Here is a 19046-nt window from a genome sequence, read left to right as displayed (position 1 = left end):
GACATGGAAGCTGACTATATAACAAAACATCTCTAGTTTTATGGGATTATTTGCAGTCCTAGAACTGACTATTGGCTCTTGAGTGTCCTTGGCTTAGATCCTGCGAACATGCTTTAAATATGCATTGGCATGACCATAGAACCACAAAATAACTGAAGTTGGAAGGGACCTCAAGAGGTAATCTAGTCCAACTTCCTGCTCAGCAGGAGGGTCAGCAGAGTCAGCAATGAGATCAGACCAGCTTGTTCAGGACTGCATCCAGCTGCGTCTCCAAGGCCACAGATTGCACATCCTCCCTGTTCCCCTGTTTGACTATCCTTACAATGGAAAAGTTTTTTTCCTTATAGCCAGTTGGAATCTCTCATGCTTCAAGTCCATTGGTAATCAACAAAAGAATTTAACATAGCAATCTGAAATTAAATAAAAGATACAAAAAAGGAGAGGGTTGGTCAAAACTGCAGGCTGGAAAATCATGGAACAAGTCTTTTTGGAACACATTTCTGGGCATACAAAGGAGGGAAAGATGACTGGGAATAGTCACCACGGGTTTATCGAGGATAAATCATGTCTGATCAGCCTGACTGCCTTCTATGATAAAATGTCTGATTTGTGGACAAGGAGTACACTGGATGTCATTCACATCAACTTTAGCAAGGGTTTTGATACTGTATCCCACAATGTTCTTATACACAAGTTGGGACCTAAGTGTCTGAGTCGGTAGACAATTACCTGGGTAAAAAACTGATTACGCAATAAGGCTCAAAAAGTAGCGTGTAGTGCATTGCATTTTATCTGGATGACGGTAACAAGAAGGATACCATGAGAATCTATTGTAGGATATGTCCTCTTTCCCATCTTTATCAGTGATCTGGAGGAGGCAATGGAGTACTTGCTCATAAAGTTGGAAGACTACATCAAATTGGGGAGGAGGGGGGGCCCTCTTTAAAGCAGGAGGTTAGATGACCTCCTGAGATCCCTTTTAACTTCAGTAATTCAATGATTCTATGATTGAGTCAAATTCACTTTGAGGAAGTCTGGAGAATTAAGCTTTATTGAGGACTGTGAAAGGTCTGCTATAGAAGCTTGGGATTTTATTTGGATTTGGGGAGAAATCTCTGCAATGCCATTAATGGAAGACTTACTAACAGAAACTGTTTCTGGATGGTTTTAACTTATCGCAGGAGTCTTGCATTCTCCAAATACAGAAAGTAAACCAAATGCTATTAATACACACAAGGTGCAGACATTTCTGAATGTGAAATTTCTACATAGGAGAGTTATTGAATCAAGACATTAATATCTTTCACCATTAATAGGTCTGTAACAAAAGACTTAATTGTACAAATGGCCCTTTGGTAATACGTGATTACAGTATTATTAAGCTCAATTCAAAAGAAAGGATAAGCAAAAGAGATTCATAACTGAGGTCTATAATTTTAGAAGGGTGAAGCGAGAAATCAAGGAACTAGTTCATGAACTGAAATTGCCTGAGTACTTAGAGAGTTGAGTAAGGAAGAGATTTGAAATTTTTCTAATGAAAAATGTGCAAAAATATCTGAAGCTTCAGTTCAAGACAGGGAATTTTTTGTAGAAAGGATTCCAAACTACAGACACACCTCAGAAAGGACACTTGGATCAACCAGAAAGTCTAGAAATGTCATAAAAAATGATTAATCACTAAAGAAAGCTATAATTTAGAGGTCAGGGAGGCGAGGAGAATAGGCAGAAGTAGAATGTGCTTTGGTCTTGAAAAGAAAATTAAAAAGTTAGAAAAGTTTCTTAGACACATCATAAGAAAACTAAAGCTTCTATGCAGTAAGAATGAGGTGTTAAAGGTGTTAAAAGCCTTAAGTGAATACATTGCTATGGTTTTCAGTAAGGACAATAATGATGAATAGAAGGGCAAAGGCAGAATGGCTAATGGGGATGAAGGTATGGAAATCAAAATTCCACATCTGAGGTTAAGGAAAACTCAAAGACTAAATGTGTTCCAGTCACAAGGACCTGATAATCACCAATTCAGGATTATGGAAAAAAGAAAACTTGCATATGAAATAAAAGGTCAAGTAGACTTCTAAGTATACCAAATTGGAAGTGGGAACATATAAATGTAGGATAGTGAATATTTTAGACTTTTTTTTTTTTTTAAGAATAAGGGAGAAGGAAATTCAACTGCCTATCAGCTTGACCTAAACAATATAGAAAATATCGGAATACATTTTGAAGGAAAGTATAATAATACATGGAGGTAAATGAAAATGAGAGAAGAAGAAATATGCGTTAAGAGAAGGCAGGTTGTTCCAGACTAATTTTTCTTTCACTGGTGAAATATTTGTCTTTCTATACTAGAAAAATGTGGTAGATCTCATCTAACTAGCATGTAAGTAAAGCTCAGATATTCTCCTGGAGAGGAACTTATTAATTAGGAATCATAGAGACAATTTGATACAATGCTAAATAAGAAGTTATTAATTAAGATGATAACTAAATCCTAAAATGAGCAATGCACTGGCTAACAGGTAACCCAGACTGTCCTGGAAAGGGAAATAGTGGTCTGGCACAAAGATGCTTGTTAATGTTTTCATTAGTGAAGTCAGTGCTAAAAGTTAGACTGCGATGATGAAAATTCTTCTGACATAACATATGGTGATGCTATCAATAGAAAAAAGAATCGAATACAGTATAGAAAGAAATAGAGTGTGTCTGTATTAGCATTTTATTTCAGGGCAGCAGGGAGCTTGTGAAGTCAATCTCCTGATTTTCCCCACGTACTGAGCTGTGGTTCATAACATGAGTGTCTCAGAGAACAGCTGGAAGATGTTTCCTGGAGTATCAGGAAATGCACCCAATACTCTTCAGTCACAAATGGGTTCACTGTACCAGACTAATCTACTTCAAAGTTTTAAAAAAAAACCCCGTACCCTGAAATGTGTGGACACCAAGACCTTAGTGACTGCTGTTGCACTCTACAGATTCACCCCTCCTGGTCCGCACTAGTCACTAATGTAGACACATAATGTAGATGTAGCCTTGATAGTTATTTGTTTTTGTTATGGAGCCATAAACAACATTCTTTTTAGGTAAAATTAAACTGAAGCCTGAGCTCCAGGACAGTACATATCACCATCCACTAGTGCTCACTCTGTAGGATGAGACCAGCCAAGTCTGAACTAAAACTTCCAGCATGTGTCTTGGGTAGGCAATGGGGTCTGAGCACCAAATCTCTGTGATACAGATTCACTCCTACCGTGCAGTTACACTTTCTAAAGTAGATATAGCCCTTGAGACACTCAGAGCTGGAGTAACAGAGATTTACTGCTGTAAAATGGGGGGTTATCAGTTGGGAACCACTTGGAAGGAGAAACTTTGGTTATATTAGTTCATCACAGAATAGTATAAGCCAATGAAGTTGACGTGATCACAGAAAAAGGAATGTGTATGAGTCAGCATATTTCCTATATTGATGTATAAAACACAGTAATGTAATATTAATACCTTTATACTAGAATCTGAAACCCACATTTTTCAAAACTAAAATGTCTCTCAATGTTTAACTTTTTTTTAGCTATATTTATGACATTGCTTGGAACATCTGATTTTCAAACAACGGTTTCTCCTAAGGTTAACCATTTACAGTGTCTTAACTTGAGAATGCAAAATTGAGGTTCTCAGAATCATGTCATTTCCTTTATTTGCCCTAAATTACAAATAATTTAAATAATAAGAGAAAAAAAACCCATTGATATAGCTCTAATTTCCTATGGAATACTGATAAAATAATATTGAAATGATTACTCTATATTAATTTATGTATAATGATCTGGATGTGGATCTTCTGTTACTGAGGGGCTGGAATCTATCAACTCTCTCTCTGACCTATTTGTCAGCATGGATAAAAAAAGGAGTTTGGGTGGCAAATTACATTTGCAATGTATTTGTATACATTCATGCTAATATACAAGAATATATTTGTGCTAATTATCACATTATGTGTTATTTTCTTCATTTCCTCATGATATTTATTCCTAACATATTTGTATATCTTGCAAGAAACTATTCTGATGGTAAATCTTCATTCAATCTATTATTTGAATTAAAAAAAGTGAACTATAAGGAACCTTAAAGAACTCTTGGTTTACAACCCTATGACTGATTACTATGCAAATCAGGGAAAACGAACATATTAGGGGATGATATGAAAAATGATGTTTCAATCTTGATAAATACTAGTTGAAAGCTACCTCTTGAAGAATTTTGACATTGGATTAAGGTTTTAGTTTGGACCTGACCCAACTATTTCAATTTCTTATGCTTTCCATTTGAGGTAGAAGCCGGTTACTTTCACTTCCTTTGTTATGTGTTCCTTTTCTATAAAATCTGGTGTTGAATTGGCTGCCCTCACTTTGGGTATTTTGAAATTCATATCAGCTTTCTGCCTTTTTGTACAAATCTGTGCGCTGTCCTTTCAGTGAGTGTACAACCAAGTGCCTTACACTTTGGGGAGAGGCAGAGTTGCCTCATCTCTTTGTTGGTCACGAAATCCTGCACAGACATTTTGGTAATGGTTATTCTTGAAGACGAACATTTTCAGGTTCTGTTCTGTATCTCTATTTCTTTGTTTTCCAGATGTGAAATTTAGTAAATGTCGTAGAATCTTTGCCACATGTGAGGGGAAACTGTTCTTGAGTCAGATTGTTCCACAGTACCTGCTAATTATTAATAGCTTGCCTGAGCTTTGAGGCAGTTACTTTTTCCAAGTTCTGGATGCATCTGTTTCCTTCCAAAAATAGTAGTACAATGATGTTCCAAGAAAACCTCAGTGTCCCGTTATGAGCTCTATTCATGTTGTATCACTCAGTACTAATTACCAGGTGTTTCTTTAGGCCCTCATCTTTTAAAGATGTGATCATCTGCTCAATTTTATATACTGTGAATACTTCCATTAAAGGCAAGGGGCTTCTCACTGAGATTAAAGGTAAAAGCACATGTTAGTCTTTATGAGATGTCTTTGGAGCTGCTATTATTAGCTTTGATTTATCTATTGTCTATAGAAAAAAAAAATTAAAATTGAATAAAAGATAAACTTTTATCATAAATTTTGAATCTCAACAGAAAACATTAGTCAGCAAGTTATTCCTTTATTTCACTTCTGAACTATAGCAAACTAATAAAATCACTCCTTGGCCACATTACTCTGTAATACATACTTGGGTTTGATGCAGTTTTAAAATCGGTAGTCCATATGTACTTTATTTGCTCTCTTTCATGATTTTAGAAAGATATTATGTCATATTCATCTGTTTATTGCTATTTTGGGATGTCTGGAAACTAGACCAATTAATGATTCCAAATGCAACTTACAGCAAATTTAGGATGAGTGAGGCAATTTTGACTTATACATTATTTTAAGCTTTATGTAAGGCTGGAAAACCATTGAAGACTGATCCTATTATTACTGAAAGGAGCAAGTTTTATTAATCTCAGTGGTAGTGGACCTGGATTTTGCACAAGGAGTTTTGTCAGCTTAGTTTTAGCTAGTATTTATACTGCAGAAAATGTACTTCCATTACCCCAGTCTGCCTTATGCATGTGCCACATGCTGTATTGATGTGCATCCAAAAATAATAAAACACTCAAAATGTGAAAGGAAGAAACTATTATGCATAAGTCATTGCAAGTACAAAGCCAATTTTGTATTGTGGGATGGTGTCCAGAAACATACTCAAAGTGAGGAAAGAGTTTTCTTTCTCTAAAAACAAACCTGAATCTTAATTTAAGCAAAGTTTAGTTGAAATTATTTTCTTTATTTTCCCTGAATGGTTTCATTTCCATCGTGATACAGGGGTTGGGTTTTGTTTCATTTTTTCAGATACAGTACTATTTACAGGTTTTGTTCTTATTTACCATGAAACAAAATTTCTCTGAAATGTTTCCAGGCCCAAGACTAAAAAAAAAAAAAAAAAAAAAAAAAAAAAAAAAAAAAAAAAGAAAATCTCTTTGATTATCTTGATCTGAGAAACTCTCCTGCTGGCAAATCATTCCCTCTCTTTTACTTTTTCTTCCAGAGCCAAAGGACGTGGTAAGTTCTGAACTGCCTGGACCTTCTCTGCTCTAGAGAAGCCGCTAGTCTGACAGTTACAACATGTGGTAAGCATGTGGGAGACCAGATTTTAGCTGCATTTTGTTGGGAAAAAAATCTACTTTCTGTTCTGTTCAAACTGTTCCACTTCCTATAAATAATTAGATATTCTGTGGACCAGAGAATGAAAGGGAAATGCATCTTCAGTAAGGCAGGGGTTCAGTAGTCAGCTAGCAGATGTAAGAGGTAGCTTTATGTTCTGCGACATCCTATTTTTCTCAGGTGAGAACTGGCATTGTTTTCTAGAAAGGTAGTTCTTATTTCTAAACAAATGGATCAGCTTCAGCAGGCAAATTATATTCTGATTCTGTTTTGGTAAATGAACAAAAAGTCCCATGGGGTAAGAAGGAGTAGCCAATCTAGGAAAGGAATCTAAACTGACCCAAAAAAGGACTCTTCTGAACTTGCTAAAATTTTAAGCCATCTGTACAGTTGATGTTTGTTGAAACTGGTATGTTCCTAAAAGCTTTGCTTTCAAAAAATTGATAATTTCAAACAGGAAAGTGTTGGCCAGGAAATCTCTGCTCATGTATGAACTTCAGAAGTGAGATGTGCAATATATTTAATTTTGACGTAGTATTCTGAGATAATCCAATAAAAGATGCTATGTAAATGTATGTTTTAAAGTAATGAAATACAAATTAATGTAAGTAATAAAACCATATATAGTACAATTATTTTTCTACAGAATGGAGCAGAAAAGAATGGAAACTGTTTGTTAGGGTAATATTTTAACCAAGACCCTGAACCATTACTGAAGTGAGAAACAATATTCCCTCAGAGAAATTCATCTTTTCTTTCAAAAAATTACAAACAAGTCCACATTCTGAATGAAGAAAAATAAAATATTAAATAAGCTTGGAGATGTTTCCTTTCTAGCTCCTCATCTTGTCTGACTCACTGAATACGATGGTGAGCAAATATACTTCATGAAGGCACAAGGAACTAAATAAAACAAAGAAATTAAGATACTTAGAAGCTTTCTACTGGCATGGCATGTATTTTCCCACTGCTTATTGGTTCCACTGACAACTTTTATAGATGAGGTCACAGAAGTTCATGAAGATTCTGATGTTCAGATGCCACAGTATGGGGCATTTTACACATCGAAAAATGTACCCATGTGCTCACACTCATATTAAAAATATGTGTAATTTAATAGAAGTTGCTTGAAATGCATCTAGAGAAAATAGAAAATGAACTATTCCTGCTTTGCTGTAGATAAAGATAAGCCCCACTGCCTTGCTCTGGCACTGTATTTGTACCTGCACCGAAGAGTAAGGCAGCACCACTCTCATTTGGTGATTTCTTCTTGCACCAGCCCTGCCAGTGACAATCCAAAGTTCTTGCCAGTGAAAATAAAGCCCCGAGATTTAGAAGAGTCAGTGGAGGAAATACTACCAAAACCGCTTGAAGCAAAATGTAGCAAGAGGATTTTACTGGTGGCATTCGAAAGCGCCTTCGACAGCTAAAAATTTTTCAAAGCACTACATTTTCAAGCACAGCAAAGGTCTTAGCATTTCGGCACACATTGCAGGATTCGTTCGGCAGCGTGGGTGGAAGCTCGCAGCAAAAAGCACGGCGACACGGAGGTAACAGCGCAGCCTTCTGCTTGCCCTGCAGGGAAGAGTTTGGCAGCTTTAAAACAAAAAGCACCTCAACTTCTTGCAAATTACAGGCCAGATCCTGCCAAATAACAGCACGGAAAGAAGCGGGGTGACAGCAAGATCTGAAGGATCGCAGGATCAAATTTTTCCAGGGAAAAATTTGAAGGGGTGCTGGCACCCTGACTGACACCGATGGGCACAACCCGTGTGCCCGCGTTGGGAACAGCACGGGCCTCCCGTTTCACTCGGGCCGTGTCTGCCCAGAGATGAGGCTGCAAAAATTGGCTCCTTTCGAATATTTTAAGCCTTCGGAAAGCTTCAATAGGTTGTTATTTCCTTCTGCTTCTAGTTAGCCCTTACAGTTGTGCTGTTTTGATGTGAGCTGACTTTGCGAGGTCAGGCGGGTTAAATGGTGTTTGATTAAAATCAGAACACCCAACAACTACTGTTTCACAGTTTGACTTTGTTGGCCTCTTCATCTGGGAATTCAGGAAGACACCTTTAGCGTCAAAAAAAAAAAGAGAAGGCAGCTTTTTTTTTAGCTTTTTTTTTTTTCATATGGCTTAAAAAGAAACAAAGAAAAAAAGCCACATTGTGTATGTTTTCCTGGCAATAGGCCTGCCACTGTTTATCAAACCAAAGCAAATCCAATTAGCCTGTGGCCTGCCTCCCAACCTTATTAACCTGCTCAGCTGTGAGAAACTCAACAGCCCCTGCCAATATCTCATTTCTCCAGCAGCTGATAAGATCAGTTCAAGATATTCAATGGGGTTTCCTTTCACTTCGGCTTCATCACAGTCACCGGCATCTTAACGGTGGTAGCCGGATCTTATTTTCCTCTCATTTACCACATGAAATAGGATGGCGACTCCGAGGCCTATGCAGCTTGTTGGAACAAACAGCGATCAGGCCTTCGCGGCGTTTGACAGGACGGGCTGATTTTCCTTATCACGGCTTGCCCACAAAGGCCCGGGCCAGGCCGGGGTTATTAGCATTCCTCGGTGAGATGCGTCAGGCCTATTTCTGTCACGCAGACAGATTGAGCCTTTCACTCAGGCTCGCGAATGAGTGACACATGGCCTGACTGGGAGGACAACATTGTTATTTGAGTTAAGAAATCAATTTGTATCAAATGTACACTGTAATTTATTTGTTGGCTTTGAAGGGAACCTGGCTGAGATAAATGGGAATGGGCTTCTTTCTTCCCCCCTATGCTGAGCTGATAAAGTTCTTGTGAAGCTCCAGATAGCTCCAGTCAGAGCCAAAGTGACAAACATGTTTAAAGTTGCACAGTGATCTTTAAATCTCAAAAAGAACACCTTGTCGGACATGATAGAACATTTTTTACCTTTTCCCTCTATCTGTCAGAAAGCTGCTGTGACACATTGCTTTAGTATTTTTGCTGACATTTTCTTTATCAAGCACATCTGTTTGTGGTCGAAAGATGCTTATTCCTATTTTCTTCAATCTACAGCAGCCTAGGAAACTGCCAAAAGGAAGGAAGAAAATGAGACATTCTTTCCAAGAATAATTCTTATTTAATTTTTTTTTAATTGTGACTTTTCTTGATCAGGTTCCAGTTTTCTTTTTACTGCTCGTAAAAGAGAGAAGAAACGTGTGGGGAACATGTATCATGAGATCTTGTCTATTTCAAGAAGTTTGGTTGGGTTCAGACGGACGGTGCATTAAGATGTTGGTATTATATGTTAAATTGTGAGCTACGAGGTTAACATTCTCCTCTATTAGACCTATAAATATGAGCCCAAGTTTTGGCTCTATGCATCAGTGTTTTTATCTTTGAAATTATATGAATAAGCAGGAGTTACATCTATGGTTTCACGTATGCTTGCAGTTATGACTGCATAACGAAAAAATGCTAGCAAACTAGCCACAGGCAGAGTAGCTCATTGACATTTCCATACAATAACCTGGTGGTTTAGTTTTGGTTTTCAAAAGTGATGTAAATGTAACGTGTCATATTAGATGACTATATAAAGTACCTTACCCTTCCTTTGCATTGTAGCCTTCCACCTGCGTATAGGCTCTTTTTTAACAGATGTGCGCGTGTATGAATGCACATACACACAAACATTATAAAGCAATATACACCGGTATACTCTGATTATTCTACACAAGGTACAGCCATCCCCAAAGCAAGGTTAAATTTGAGGTAGTCTACAATGTGTAACCAGAGTCAAACACTATTCCAGTCCTTCCAGAAGCTGGGTCAAATGTGATTAGCAGTACAAGCATTTTTAAGATAAGTTGGTTTTAGGAAGTGTAAGACTTATTAATGGCCTGATCACACCATCAGCAAAACTGTCACGCCATTCCCAGGAATCTCAGGGAGGGCCAAGCTTTAGGATTAACTCTTCTCTCGGGCTGCCCAACCAATATATTTCACTCTCCTCTTTCCTGCCTTTCCTCTGGGAATGTTGCAATCCTTTAGGCTGCGAGCAGCCTGCCAGCCTTAGATCTTGTTATACCTATGAGTACTGACACAGTAATAGTGTTAAGCCTTGCTCTCAGGTTTCTTCTGCGCCATGCCCTTTGGGTGAGGGCTTGCCCTTTTACCTTTCTGCCCAGGTGCGTAGCGACAGTGCTGTTATTCTGCCTTGCCTGACATTTTTTAATGTGGTGCTTTTTAAACTTTAACGCCATGTTTCCGTGTTTAGGCAATAGCTTCAGATTTTGCCTCAGTTTAGCAACCCAAAGACAATATATAATTTTAAATATCTAAAATAGTTTCTGATTTTTATCCATGGCACCGTCTAAAGGTGTGACTTCTGATTTTCAAATGCTCAGAATAGGCAGTACTGCAATCCAGCTCTAATTACCAAGAGGAGAGTGCTCCCTGTTTACACGCATTTATATTTCTACATAAACATATTCCATAAAACATGCACCTCCTCAAATGAGAACCGTACTTTGCCACGCTCTTTTAGCTATATCTATATAGCTGTTTACAATTATTACAGCCTAAGCACATCAATCAATTCATTGTCAGACCAAACTCTTCAAGAAATCATACCAAATATTGTTTTAACCTCATTGCTTTAGAAATAACCATTGGCAGTGGAGTAATTTAGACCCCAGAAATGGCAGTGCAAAATAAAACACCCTCTAGCTCTGATACAAGAGCACTCTGTCATGTCTACAGCTTCACTCTATTAAAATAATACATCCTCCAAAGCACTTGTTTTGGCCTTCTCCTGCCTTATCTTATATCCTTTAATGACAGAAAATGGAAAGCACTTAATTTCTCTTCCAGGTTTGCATTAATTCATTATGAGTAATGCCAGTTTTGTCTTTGCTGTGAGCAAGCCCCCGATGATAATGTAAAGATGAACCCTTTGCATGGAATTTGGAGAGGAAAAAAACAGATGCAGCGATGTGCCAGGTTTGTTCGTGATTTACTGTGCATTACGTTCTCTAAAAAACACAATGGCTGGCAGCTGGAGCAAGCTGCCTTTTACCTGGTCTTCACTAACTCACAGGAATCAGAGGGAATGCTCTGGGACAAAGGACTCCCTACTGTGTCTTACCTGAGAGCAAGTGAGTGTCTGCAGCTGGGAAAAGCTTTTAATGAAACCTGTGGGGCAGGTAGTGTGAGAAACCCAACAAGCAGAGCGCCTGCAGCAGGAGCAGTGGTTCCTGAGGAGCTCAGGGACATAGATATAAGGGGACAGAAAAAAACCCCAAAACTCACACAACCAAAAAACCACAACAAACCAAAAAACCCCACCTTTTTCTCAGGAGAGGATTGCATTGTGTTGGTTCAAGAAGCCCCTGAAAGCCTCTGGATTCAGAGCAAGGCTGGAAAGGAGCAAGGATACAGTGGGCAAGGGAAGATTTATTTTTGTATTCTCCTAGTTTTATTGTCTTACAAAGCAGGCCTTGCTTGTCTCGTTAAAAAGGTCCATTGTTTTAGTCTGAGCTAAAATAAACTAACTTCAGAGTTACATTGGATCTTTTTGGTGTGCTTGCTGTAAGAACAATATCTACCTCAAAACTCTTGCTGACTCAGGGTCCCTTCCCTAAAAATACCGCTGCGTATCCTGAAAGCTGCAAGAAACAGCAAACTTGGAGACAATGAATGTGGATTCTAGGTATTTCACAACCAATTGCTATTCATCTAAACTTCACATGTAGAAGGGATGTAAATTAAGAGAAAACTCGGAACAAAATTCTAGTCAATATATAAAACCACAGTCTGCATCCTTAACACTGACTATTTATTCAAGTGAAGTGTCCTGCATTCTGTAAACCCTACTGGCACAAAATGGCTCTCTGTCACCTTTGGGCAGTCAGACTACTGGAAGGGGGGTTTATGAGGTTGTTGCTGTAAGTATGATAAGAGGTGTGAAGCTTTATCTCAGGGGATCAGTGTCCTCTTCCCCAGGTCTCAAGCATAACACGGCTAGAAGTGGTTATTATTTTTATAAAAATACAATGTTTCTAGAGACAATGGCTCGCTAGATTCCTCCTGGGAGAGAAGGGAAAGAGAGGAAGAATATAGCAGTGTGCATCTTCCCAAGTTGACGCTAAAGCTAACGTAGAAGTAACTTTTCTGGATCTATACTTAGACTTAAACCACAGCATACACCTGAAAGCTTAGAATAAAATGAGACACCAGCCTGCTTCCTTCACCCCCAGCTCTGACTGCTGTGTTGACATGTAGCAAGGTGAAGGGGACTTGAATATGGGAAGCAACAGGCAGTGCCGAAATGAATTTTTTTTACATGAGTTGCTTCACTGTGTTTGGGAGGCACACCTGCTAAAAAGGACGACATGCCATGAAGTGGGGGAAATGTTAAAAGTGTAAACATATAAAAGTCTGGACCAACACTAAACATGCCTGGGAGGAGGAGACACTCTAAACTGAAGGTAGTAGGATGCCAATTTGAAGCACAAGAGTTAAAGCCTCAGGAAAAAAGGAAACACGACTTCCATCAAAGAATATTTTAGGAATGGCAAGTATGTCTGCAAGTAACGCGTGTCTAGTGCCTGCATGCTACACGCTCTCAGTGACGAGTGAAAACAGCAAGCGCTCTCAGCAAAGCTACAGAACATAGCTAAACCTAAAATTATGACATTCATTTGGGGAGTAGCAAAAATGGAGCACTAGAAAGTTCAGTTTCATTTCCCCTGGGTTCTGAATGAAGGTTCTGAATGAGATGGTGTTCATTAATTAAACCTAAGTTTTGAATTGGTTACTTGTTCCTGGCAGTCACGTCCTGGCTAATACGAGGGAGAAGTGTATCACTGCTTATTAATATAGGCTGAGGGAAAAGTCTTCCAGCCACTAGGTATCTTTAAGTTTGCCGACTATATCTTTTCAGACTGAAAGTATCCATACAAATATTTGCTTCACACTGAATTATTTTGGACAGTTTCAGCCAAAACAATTTGGGGAATGATACAGGGCAAAATACAGAATTTTGCCTGTGCTAGAGGAATTCTGATGACCTTTTATTTAGTCCAGTATGTATTCCAATAAATACAACCCTTTGGAAAGAAGGAATTTGATGGAAGGCAGACCACTTGGCAGACTGTTGGATTTCACTAGGTTTTTTTAATAGAAACAAATAATTGTGATGTTAACATCTACTTGAAAACTGTATAATAATGTGCATAGAGTAGATAGCAGGACTAAGGTTATAAGTAAACATTGGCATTTTTGTACCTGTGGTAATTCTAAGTCTGTATTTGAAACAATATTCTCAAAAATATTTTGTGTGCTCATATATCAAATTTTGTGCAACTGCTCTGAAAGAGCTGCTGAAATAATTCCACATAGTAGAACATCATCCCTTGTTGAACAGGTAGATATAATGCTAAGATATTTGTTATATCACATACAATTACCTTTGTTTACTGGTTAACCCTTAGTAAGAAAATGCTTCAGGCTCAGCAAGTAGGAGATTTTGATATTTAGTAGAAGAACCTGCCTTTGTTACCATAACAATATTCAAGGTATAAATGAGTAAAATAATCTCTTCAATAAGAATGTACAACTCTGAAAGGTTCAGTATTAAATTTTTGGGGGGATTAAGTGGTACGGTGGTGCTGCTACAGATCTAGGGAGTCATGCTCATATGATCTCTCAGTCTTCAGCCTGTCCAGCTCTGCAGGAGTTAGGGATACTCTCATCTGTATGAGATGAACTTGGTGAGGAACATTTCCCACTGTCAATTGCAAACTTACTATCATGCATTGCACTGAAGCACATCCTTTCTCAACTGTAATTCTTCAATTATCAGTTGCAGAAGGCCTGAATAATGGAGAACCTGATCTCAGCTGGGCTCTTTAAATCAGAATCCTCAGGAAGCACCAAATGAATCATATTACTCACTATAAACTAAAAACAACAACAACAACAAAACAACAAACAAAAAAACCCCAAATCCAAACTAAGAAAAAAAAACCCCAAAACCTAGAAACACCATAATTCTCCTAGGTGCTTTGGTTAGCAGACAGTCAAAAATGAGGGGACTGCAAACCAAATAATTTTATTTTTATTATTTTTACTTTGACATCACCATTTTTGACCTCTCTCAGTAAGCCGTGGAGGGGAAGAGAAGCTGTTACTCAATCAACCCCAGCTTTCTCCTGCTCCGCAGGCATTCAGACAGCACAGGAAAAGGACTGAGCAGCCCCTGCCATAGTAGTCTCAGAGGCAGCTGCAGGCCAGAGCCACAGCTGTGGCTTCCTCTCTGCCCAGCAGGTTGCTGGAGAAGCATCTCGAGGTGGATGGCTCCCACCGTGGCTTTCTGCAGCCCACGGATCTCAGCAGCTAAGCAGCTGATTGTTGGAGACAGCTTAACTATGTGTAAAGCACAGCCTTTGTAACGGCCTCAGATTCTTTCCTTTTCTTACTGCTCAAGCCTGGAAATAAAAAAAAAATAATAAAAAAAAGTATTAAAACCATGGAAAACCCTGGACACTAAAAACTAGGAGGTGATCTCTTCCAAACCCTTTTTAAAATTTGAGTTTTGCTGCTTGAGAACCACTTATTTAGCACTGTATTGCTGCTTCAGGTGCTAGCATGGAAGACTGATGTAATTGTGTTCCAAATCTCATTCATAATAAAAATAGACTAGTTTACCAAAACTGTATGTAAGACAACCACATGCGATACTATTCAGCAGTCAGCGGTCCACTTTGCAGCCCCTTTGTAAATGCTTGCCTTGGGAATATCTAAGGTATTTTATGATATCCCGTTGCTGCTGTTGGGTTAAGTAAATTAGAGCAACTTATTTCCAGCAAACTCACCTTAGAGTGAGTGATGTGCTTCCAAATGCTTTCTGTCAAAGTGCTTGAGATACGATGTTAGGAGACTTTTAATAAAATATTTGTTTTTAGTTAAAAATAGCAAAGGCAAACACACTGCTCATTAATAATAGGATATACTGTAAATGATAGCTTTCGACAGAGTAACAGTGCATAACAAACAAAGAAGAGCAGCAGAGGCAAGTAAAAAGGAAAATAACTTTGAAACTCTACTGATTAAGATGCTAAAGTAGTTTCCAGTGTTTATTACAAAAAAGCTAATTAAAGAGTTTACATTTTATCATGCACAGTAAAGAACTCCTGACAGGCATTGTTATAATATGAAATGCTGCAGTCTCCAGTAGAGTTTAATTTAGAGCAACAACAAAGAAAGGAAAAAGAAGAAATAAAACAATTGAAATGTTGCAAGCAGACTGCCTTAAGCTCAGGGGAGGCCTTTCAGAAAACCGTTTGGTAGAAGCAATGCAAACTGAGCTACTACCCTGGGAATAATATTTTTCCTGAAATTGTTTCAGGTTGAAGGGTTTATAGGAGGCAGTATATAGGTTGTGTAAGCCACCAGCTAAAAGATTGGGGAAATATAGCTTTTCATCAAAGGCTAATCACGCTGATTATGCAAGAAGATCCACAGATGCTGGTGTAAACCATTCACTGGAGAATTAGTGATTCCTGCATCATTACTGATCAGATCAACAGATGTCCATACTGTCACCAATTACCAACGTTAACTTGCTAATAAACAGCATCATGTTTACTAAACTTATTCAACTAGAGCAAAATTTGAGCATCTTGTACAGATGTGTTAATTTCTTCCAAACATATTTTTGGCCTGAGAGTGCTTTGGAAACTGTATTGATTTCACTCTTGCCCAATTGCTTCGTGACAAATAATGATAGACTACGCATATCAATTATTTTAGGCCAGTCAACCACTGTTTGATTACTTTAACCACAACATTTTGTTGTCATATCTGCAGACTTGAGGTTGAGAAGATAATTCTACTTTTGGTTAGTAATTTTTCTACAGGAGATATGAGAAGGCAACTTTTGTCTGTCATTAGCAGCCCTTGGGATCTTCATATTTTATTTCCCTGGCAGTCAGACGTATGAGCTGTTACAGAGGACAGAGTTGAGCTATAGGACACTGAATACACAGAAGACACACTGCTCTGTCTCATTTTCTGTCACCGATACAGCTGTATGATTTGCTTTCCTAATGTTTGACTTGGTGTCACGAGTTGGAGGAAAATTAATTGGCAGAGAACCAGCTCAGATAAGGTGGCAGCATGAGGAAGGACCACAAATACCTACTAGCAGTGTTTCTTGCTGCATGCGTTGAGCAGGGATTTCCCATCCCTTGTTCGGCACATCACAATGAGAGGAGTTCTGGGACACTAGACTTCTGCTGCAATCTCCTGGAGCCCAAAGAGTCCAAATATATATGATTATAGCCACATGATATATGGCCACAGACATATCGTTCTTCCTTTCAGATTTTAAATTAGTCAAAATTAATCACTTCAGTATTGCGTGCAAGACACCAGTATGACTCACTGCCACAAGAGAGCATTCACACTTAGTACACATTTTATTTATGAAAAGGTTTCCTCATATAAATGGAAAATAAAACACCATCATTTTTACTAGGTAGACTTTCTTCTGTTTCTAAAGATGCTTTCTTCCCATAAACTTTTCTACTGTCTTTGCTAAAAAAGGCTTTCTTCTTTCAGAGAAATCTTTCTCTGAATAATGGCTGGGCTGCTTGTTTCTGTTAGAAGACAGTACAGATCTCTGTGAATCACAGTATATATCTTTTTTTTATCACCCAGACATTGCTGTTGTAACTTGCAGATTGAATTATCAAATGTATTCTACACTAAGACTGCTTGAAATAGCTGGGCTGTCATGTGGGTGCTTGGCTGTGGAGTGATATTAGTCACAACATACTGTCCCAGACCTCTGAAAATTTTTTTGTTTTCCAGACATAATTCACGGTTTTGGCTTTTCATCTGTAGCCTCATAAGTGGCATCTTTCCCTGCCTTCTTCATGTACTGTAGCAGTGTTGGGACACTCATGTTGATAAGATCCTCTGTTTACATTTCTATTGACTGTAGAACAAAATTTTTAATAAAATGAATTTGCTCCAATGAAGCTCAAGTCAGTAGATAGTCACGGCATGGCGCAAAGTCAATTTGTTCACTCAGTCTTTTCAATGAATTGGATTTGAGATGGTTCCTTTTGTGTTTTTATCGGAAACTGAATGCTCTCCTTACAGCAAATACACTCATATCTCCCAACAGGTCTCCTTTCTTCTTGGATAGTGCATTATGCTGCCTTGCCATTCACGCCAGCTTGCACTGCGGATACCTTGCGTTACCCTCTACCCAGTACGAACCAGCACTGCGATCAGCACTGATGTGTGGTGCTGTACACCAGCAAGCCCAGAGCTGATTTCTCCATTGGCTGTTTTTTCCCCACGGTCGAACATGGGGTTTCATGCTCCTGGGTTTTTTTTATGGAGTACTCACCCCAGTTTGTCGTTTAGGGCCTAATCCCAAATCCATTAGAATCAACAGAAATTTGTTCCTGTTGTCCCAGTTCATTTCAGGATATTTTGTGTGTATTTACAAAGGTGTTCACGTTGCTTTTGAAAATTTTCCTTCTCCTTGGTGACTGTAGTCTGTAAATAACAACTTCTTATTCATTTATGTCTTTGTTTTCCTAAGCTTACATATGAGGAAAATGAGACGAGTCTTCGTGCAACACTGGGCTTAAATATACCCATTGTGGGGCTGTATTTCAAACAACAGAATTTCCTTTACTCTTTTTCACTCTTGCTGTCTGTTTCCAGCCTTCCCCATTCACATTTACCATATCATCATTTTACATGAAAGGGAGACTTTCTTTAGCACTGGGCTCATAAAAATAAAAGATAATACAATGAATGAATATCACTGAGAGCCAATTTTTCTCAGCTAAGCTTTAATGCACGTTCAGGCTACCTAGAGTGAGCTGTGATAGAAGACAGAAATGAGACTTCAGGCAGCTTTCTAAAGAACGAAAATCATTCCTCTCTTGCTGTATTGTTTTTGCACAGGGCCAGCAGGTTAATGGCAGGGGAGCTTTATAGCACATAGAATTCACCGGCTGTGGAAGACTGAGCACCACATGACCGGGGATGTAGCCCATGGATTTGTGGGGTGGTGTTAAATAACCACAGGTGCATTGCTCAGCAGCAGAGAGTAGCGGCAGTCGTTGGTACTAGACCATAATGGAACACAACAGTATTTTGTCTCCAGCAATGGCTGTGGCCAGATGTGTATTCACTTGGCTATTTTGGAGAGGAGTTTTGGTTGATTTTGATTTTTTTTCCTCATTTATAATACTGGATTACATTTAAAAAATAATATTAACCAAGCCCACTGCAGCTTTCTGATTGATTTTTGTATTAGATCCAAGCAATTTGGTTTTAGATTTTGCTAGTCTGGTAAGAAAATCATAACTATTACCAACTTCCAAGAGGATATCTACGTCTCAGCGCAGAGTTCATTCTATTTATTCCTATTTACTGGATGTCTTTCAGAAAGGAGGTGTCATTGCCAGTGACTCTTCACGTACAGACACTATTTGACTATGAATTGCAACCCCAGCCAATGCCATTTTGATTTTACTCTTATCTTTCATTTCAAGGAACATTCCCACAACCTTTACCCCTCCCCCTACATAGTCAGACACTCTGAGGCACAGTGTCAATCATTAGACACAAAAATATTTCAGTTATTTTAAAGCTGGAGTATTTGTCACAGGCTCAAAAGATAGAGATCTAATGACTTACCGGGGGCTTTGCTTATAAACACACACCTATGCTATTCTCAGAGCTCGGTATTATTATTATTTTTTTCTTATTCTTTCCATTCTCACACTTAAAACAGAGACACATTTTCTCCTAGAAAATGCTGACAGCGTGTCTTGGTATCTCAAGGCAGAAAGGTTGCTTTCCCCCAGGC

This window comes from Buteo buteo, chromosome 3, assembly GCF_964188355.1.
Source record: "Buteo buteo chromosome 3, bButBut1.hap1.1, whole genome shotgun sequence".
Classification (NCBI taxonomy): domain Eukaryota; kingdom Metazoa; phylum Chordata; class Aves; order Accipitriformes; family Accipitridae; genus Buteo; species Buteo buteo.
Note: the sequence above shows the minus strand (reverse complement) of the source record.